General features: G+C 40.6%; 1 protein-coding gene across 1 annotated transcript in view; it reads right to left on the reverse strand.

Annotated features, from left to right (window-relative positions):
* Positions 1-5,826, reverse strand: part of LOC113640585 (enhancer of polycomb homolog 1-like) — a 52,887-nt gene extending 47,061 nt beyond the window's left edge. Inside the window, exon 1 of the mRNA XM_047806592.1 lies at positions 5,117-5,826. The gene's annotated coding sequence lies outside the window, so the exon portion shown is untranslated. The remainder of the gene's footprint in view (positions 1-5,116) is intronic.
* Positions 5,827-6,483: the final 657 nt, after the last annotated feature.

Here is a 6,483-nt window from a genome sequence, read left to right on the forward strand (position 1 = left end):
GTGCAACAGGGAGTGTGGAAAAGAGATGAAGAGGCGATTGCATTTGGATTGGAGTGGGTGGAGAAAAGTGTCAAGAGTGTTGTGTGACATAAGAGTGTCAGCAAGAATCAAAGGAAAGGTGTACAAGACTGTAGTGAGACCAGCTAGCAGTGAGGAAAAGAAATGAGGCAGAGATGTACATAGCAGAGATGAGCATGTTGACGTTCTCTTTAGGAGTGATGAGGATGGACAGAATTAGGAAAGAGCACATCAGACGGACAGCTCAGGTTGGCTGTTTTGGGGACAAGGTCTGATGCCCCTTTTCCACTGGAAAGAACCGGGTGCTGGTTCAGAGCTAGTGCTGGTGCAAAGTTTGTTCCACTGGCGAACCTTCTAAGAACCGGTTTGCCTTTCCACCGGCTAGAGAGCCATCACAGCGCAGAGTGTGACGTCACTGTATACGCGTCACGTGTCCCAGCAACGTTAACGCAGCAGCGGCAAACACAAACACAACAACAATGGCGGATGTTGCTTTACTGTTAATGCTCATGGCTTTGCGAACCTACATTGGCATCCAAACGCGGCGAATAAACTTGTACGTGCGGCTTCATGTAATCTGTATAAACGGAGGTTGTAATCGATAAAGTACATAACGTTATTTTATCGTTAACACAGAAAAAAGTTAGCCTTAGCATGTAGCTACCTACTATCATGTGTGCTGATAATGTATCATATCGCGGTAAAGTAAAAGTGTATTAAACATTAGTATACTTAAGATACATTATCAAATGCGCTTACAGTAGACCGCCCACAGCCCCGCCCCCAGCTCCCGCCCCAAGCGGTTCTTAAGTCTAGACCAGCAACATTTTGGTGCTACTTAAGAACCACTTTTCCTGGTTCAGAGCCGGTGCTTTGGCGGTCGAAACAGAAAGAACTGGTTCTAAATTAGGCTCTGGCTCCGAACCAGCACTCAAACTGCCTCGGTGGAAATGGGGCATCAGTGGCTAGATTGAGATGGTTTGAACATGTGTAGTAGAAAGATGTTAGAGATGGAGGCAGTCTCTCTGCCAGATCAATATAATTGTCCTAGAAGTTTATGTTGATCCATGATAAAATGGAAAATACAAATTGTTAGTAAATTGCTATTCTGTGGATTGACGACCTACTCTATGATGGATCAAAGTAAGTTATTATAATTAAGATTTTTATAATCGATCACAGATAGTGACTTTGAATGTAAATTACTTTGTGATCTTTATTGGGACCCAAATTGGTCATTATGATCTGAGTTGACAGTACAGTTTAAACTTTCTATTTTATAATGGATTTGGCTTAGTACATTTTACTTTCTCTTTAAACTATATGTACCTCGTATGTAAAAATTATCATTTTGTATTAAGTTAATGTTCTGTGGTGTAGAAGTTCAGACACTCGCGTGAAACCATTTTTATACACAGTCTCCTTATCAGGGGGTCGAATGTAATTGCCAAATGACTATAATTATTAATAAAACATGTATTTTTAATACTTTTTGTTGAGAATAATTTCCAGGCAATGTCTGCCCGAAATCTAGAAATAATGCACTGGGTGCATCCAAAGCCTGGGTTGGTTTGCCAGGTCTTTACTACAGCTTTCTTCAGTTTTCATTTGTCTGTGGGATTTCTGCCTTTACTTTTGTCTTTGGCAAATGTATACTTGATGGATTTGAGATCAGGTGATCGACTTGGCCTTTACAGAATATTCAACTTCTTTCACTTATAAACTGGGTTGCTTTTACAGTATCTTTTGTGTCATTGTCCATCTGTACTGTACAGTTCCATATTTTTCCCCTGTCATTTTGGTACTGGTTGATCTTAGTTTCATCCATCCAAAGAATGCTTTTCCAGAACTGTTTTAGCTTTTTTAGATGATTGTTGGTTAAGTCTAATCAGGTATTTCTTTTCTTTAGGCTTTGAGTGGTTTGCACCTTGTGGTGAATCCTCTGGGGCCAGTTGTTCAAAGGTAAACTGATCGGATTTTGGTTATCGGATTGATTAAATCTTGAAAATGGGTTGTTCAAAAGGGAAAGAAGGAATCTGAAATCTGATTAGATTATGAAATCCAATCCTAGTTTTAATCTGGATCAAACCTTCAGTTTGTGTTGTTCAAAACTTGTCAGTAGGATCCAAAAAAAACAGGATTATCCTGATCCCAACAGGGGGAAGGATTTCAAGGTGGATTCCAGGAGGGAAATGTAGTAAAACTTTAAAATGGGTCAAATAATACATTTGTATCATTTAGTGTATATACTTTTATTGAAGCAAAACTTCAAAACAAAACTTCAGATCTGCCTCCTAAAAGCAGAGCTTGGAAATGCTGGTCTCTCCTCCTCAGATGAAAAAGAACCCTGAACATTCTGAACTATTGGACATTTAGCCATTTTTTTTTTAAGACGTTTTCAAAATATCCACAATGTATTTGTTAATGTATATTCATTTTTTATGACTAAGATGAGGGGTCATAAAAGAAATTATGAATGGAAGTGGATGTTTGTTATTTTTGGGATTTGTCTCAAAATAAAAACTCTTACAGTGACCCCATGTTGGCTTTTCTACCTGTTCTTTACATAGCTGGTAGCGCATGTTGTGATATGTTGTCCCATTTAGAGCACCGGTAATCCGAATTTGGTAATCTTGAAAACGGTGTATCTGGATCAGGGTGATCCAATCCAATGTTGCTTTGAAAAAACTGCGTAAAAGTAAGTACCTGATCCTGAATAGAAAAAAATGGGATTTACAAATCCGGATTATTTTGATCCAGATTAAATTTTTGGAACAATTGGCCCCTGGGAATTAATCTCATGGGGCCAGTTGTTCAAAAAATTTAATCTGGATCAAAATGATACTACTGATGGTTTTTCTACAGTGTTTTTTTTCCTAGTTAACTTTGCTACAGTATTGTGTCCAATCAGCTACATTATCTAGGGTGTAGTAAAACTTTGACTCCAAGTAATCAATCAGCTGGTCAATGTATGTGTGGACATATAGTGATCTACTCATGGATGGTAATTCTGAGAGATTATTGGTAAACTTCTCTTCAGTAGCATACATAAATTTACATTTACGTATGTACATTTACAGTAACGTGTAACAGTAACGTGGCGTGTATATACCATGTTTAATACACATTTTAAATGAGGCATGATATAATGGTCTGAGATAGCTTCAGACTGTGGAAAGTGACTATATTTTCAAGAGAGTCAAGCTTTTATTGCCATTTTGTCCATATGTAGCTGAAGCAGTACTGTACGCAGTTAAATGAAACAATGTTCCTCCATGACCCTGGAGCTACATAAAGAAGCAGAGATACATAAAACAGAACAGAAAAAAATTAACCCAGAGACATAAAATGCATGTGTGTAGCCTTGTGAAAACAGTGCAAGACAAGAGACTACAAACAGACAATACAATACTCTACAAGACACAAACATTACACAGACCAAAAGTTGTCGCAGTATTTTAAAAATGTAAGATCTTAATTACAGTTTGTTGCAGCTTTTAATAAAAAAATTGCAGACCAGAGTGCAAAGATGTATAGTTGAGTATGAGTGTGTGTGTGCCAATCCAGTCCCTGAGTGTTGAGTCTGAGAAAAGAAACTGTTTCTCACACTGATACCCTTTTACAGATGGCAGGAGGGTGTGTGAGGGATGTGTTTGGTCATCCATAATGCTGTCGGCTTTACAGATGCTGCATATGCTGTAAATGTTCTATGTTTAAACTATATATTAGAATGAGATCAATCCACCATTGTCAGTGGATCCTGTTACAGATCTGATTAACCCCTACTGAATCTACTTCTCTCCTTAGAGCTTCTTCTGGATTATCAAAGTAAATATAAAAGTCTCCCATAATTAATGGTTTGTCTGAAGGATATTTGTGTATATGCACTATAACCCTTAGTACATGGGTCTTCAACACATCGGCCACTTCTGAGTAGCTTGCCTAAAGTTTTATAGAATCTGTACACAATTGATAAAACAAATTAATTCAGTACACCTGCTTAAAGTTCAATCAAATTCACAGATGTGCTGCCCCTTTCTGGAACAAAATGATTATTTGCCAATCAGTGGTCAATGAAGCGAGACACGCAGCTCTCAGGTTTGGTTAAGTCAGTGCCACAATATTAGATTTTAGCAGGTAGCCAGCAGTGTGCGTGGGCCAAGGCTGAGGCAGACTACCTGGGTTATCGTTTGGGTGAGGGAGAGCTGAGGCCACAAGTGGACAAAGTGGAGGTGATTCGCAACAGCCCGAGGCCTACAACTAAGAAGGAGGTCAGGTCCTTCTTAGGACTGGTGGGATGGTACCGGCAGTACCGCTGTTGGGGAAGGCAGTGAAGAACCCAATACGGTGGACTGATGACTATGAGACAGCCTTCATCACACTGAAGGAAAGATTGTGTGCAGAGCCTGTCTTACGCAGTCCAGACTTCACAAAGCAGTTTACCGTCCGGGTTGATGCATCTTCGGTGGGAGTGGGAGCAGTCTTGACCCAGGTGAGGAAGGCAACGAGAGACCAGTCGCCTTCCAGAGTTGGAAACTGCTGCCACGGGAAACCCAGTACTCCACCATTGAGAAAGAATGCCTGGCAATCAAATGGGCCCTGGAGAGCCTGAAGTATTACCTGCTAGGATGGCAGTTCACCCTGGAAACAGAACACAGAGCTTTAACCTGGATCCACACTATGAGGGACCACAATGCTCGGGTGACCAGGTGGTACCTCTCCTTGCAGCCATACCACTTCAGGGTCAGACATCGTCCAGGGAAACAGAATCTGACCGCTGACTACCTGCCTCGCCACCCGGCCAGGTTGCGGCTTGGAGAGGGGGAAGGTGATGTGACAGAGTGAACTGTCCCTATCAGCAGCATGATGCTACATATCGCACTACACTTTCACTTCTCCGTTTCTAGCTACAGCGCTGTGGGTGCACACACACGCCAGTTAGCACGCTGCTCTCTCGCATACACACCGCACACACTCACTTCATTCCCTCATTCTGGGCAATAAGCACACCCACACACACAAGGACTTTGTACTTTTTTTTTTTCTTAAATATCTATGTATAAGTTTCCTTTTGTGGGGTTAAGTTTTATAAACTCACCTGTTTGTTGCGTCAGTCTTCCGGGTGGGTTTGGGCAGCAGCCAAACGAAGCGCTGAATAGCGGCTGTTTTTAAAGTGCCAGCGCTGCGCCGCACATGTGCAGTAAACCCGGAAGTCAGCGAATTTATGTTGAGGGGACTTTTTTTGTGTGTGTTTCCTTTATTTCCCTCAGATTTTCTTTATTTTTCCACGTATCTTTTCTGGGAGTTGTAAATATTTTGGACTTTGCACTTGAGCACCCTGTAAATAAAATAAATCACAAATAAATCTCAGCGAGTATTGCCATCATTTGGGCAGAAGGCGAACCCGTAAGGCCGCTCTACCACAGAGAGCAATTACTTCAAAATTCCTCAGTAATTTCAGTTGATCTTTATTGTGAGCCAAGAGAAGGCCATTATGAAGTGAACAGAGTTCTTTGATGCATCGTGTATATACACCATGTCAAATGGTCATGGAAAAGACGGTATTCTGTATCAGAAGGACCAATGTATTGTCCTGCATCAAGCAAAAAAATGCATTGTTAAAACTTGTTAGGATAGTGATGAATCACCATCTTCAAAAAAGAAACATGGTCAGAAAAAAAATCTTGTATAATCATGATTGGATCTGACTTCCTGCAACAGTGGTGTGTGTGTTTGTGTGTTTGAGAATCTAGTGCACGAATGTTTTCCCAACTGAGACAGAATGTTGAAGATGGCTGCCTTGATTGTCATTCCATGGACATAAGAATCCTTTAAAGCCAAAGTGTAAAGTGTAAAAAAAAAACATCAGAACTCATGACTTTACATAAGTGAAAGTAAGAGCACTACCCCACACAATCCAAAGAGAACTCAGGGGATTTGGAGCTGTGTAGCCTTAAGGAAACCATTAATCAGTGAGGCTAATAAGCTTAAATTTGCTAGAGAGCACAAAGATTTGACTCTGGAGCAATGAAAAAAGTCAGGTGGTCTGATGAGTTCAGACTTACCCTGGTCCAGAGTGTTGAGTGCATTGGGATAATAACAATTCTGCCTAGTGCCTATCGAATAAGCCTGCAGGGGCAAAGTTTGATTGGGGATGCTTCAGTCAATGAGGTTTGGGTTCAGCAATGCTATGTGGCCAAAATGGAACTACATGAATATACTGAATGACCAGGTTTTCATCAGTGGATTTTTTATTCTGTGATAAGGGCATATTCAAAGATGACAATGCCAGGATTCATCTGGCTCAATTTGTGAAAGAATGGTTCAAGCAGAATGAGACACATTTTCACACATGGTTTGATGACCAGTGTACAGAATTCAACCCTATTAAAAAGCTGTGCCCTGGTCAAACTTCAGTCAGTCAGACAAGCAAACAAATCCAAGCAAAAGTGTGACTGTGTCCAA

This window comes from Tachysurus fulvidraco, chromosome 22 (assembly GCF_022655615.1).
Source record: "Tachysurus fulvidraco isolate hzauxx_2018 chromosome 22, HZAU_PFXX_2.0, whole genome shotgun sequence".
Classification (NCBI taxonomy): Eukaryota; Metazoa; Chordata; class Actinopteri; order Siluriformes; family Bagridae; genus Tachysurus; species Tachysurus fulvidraco.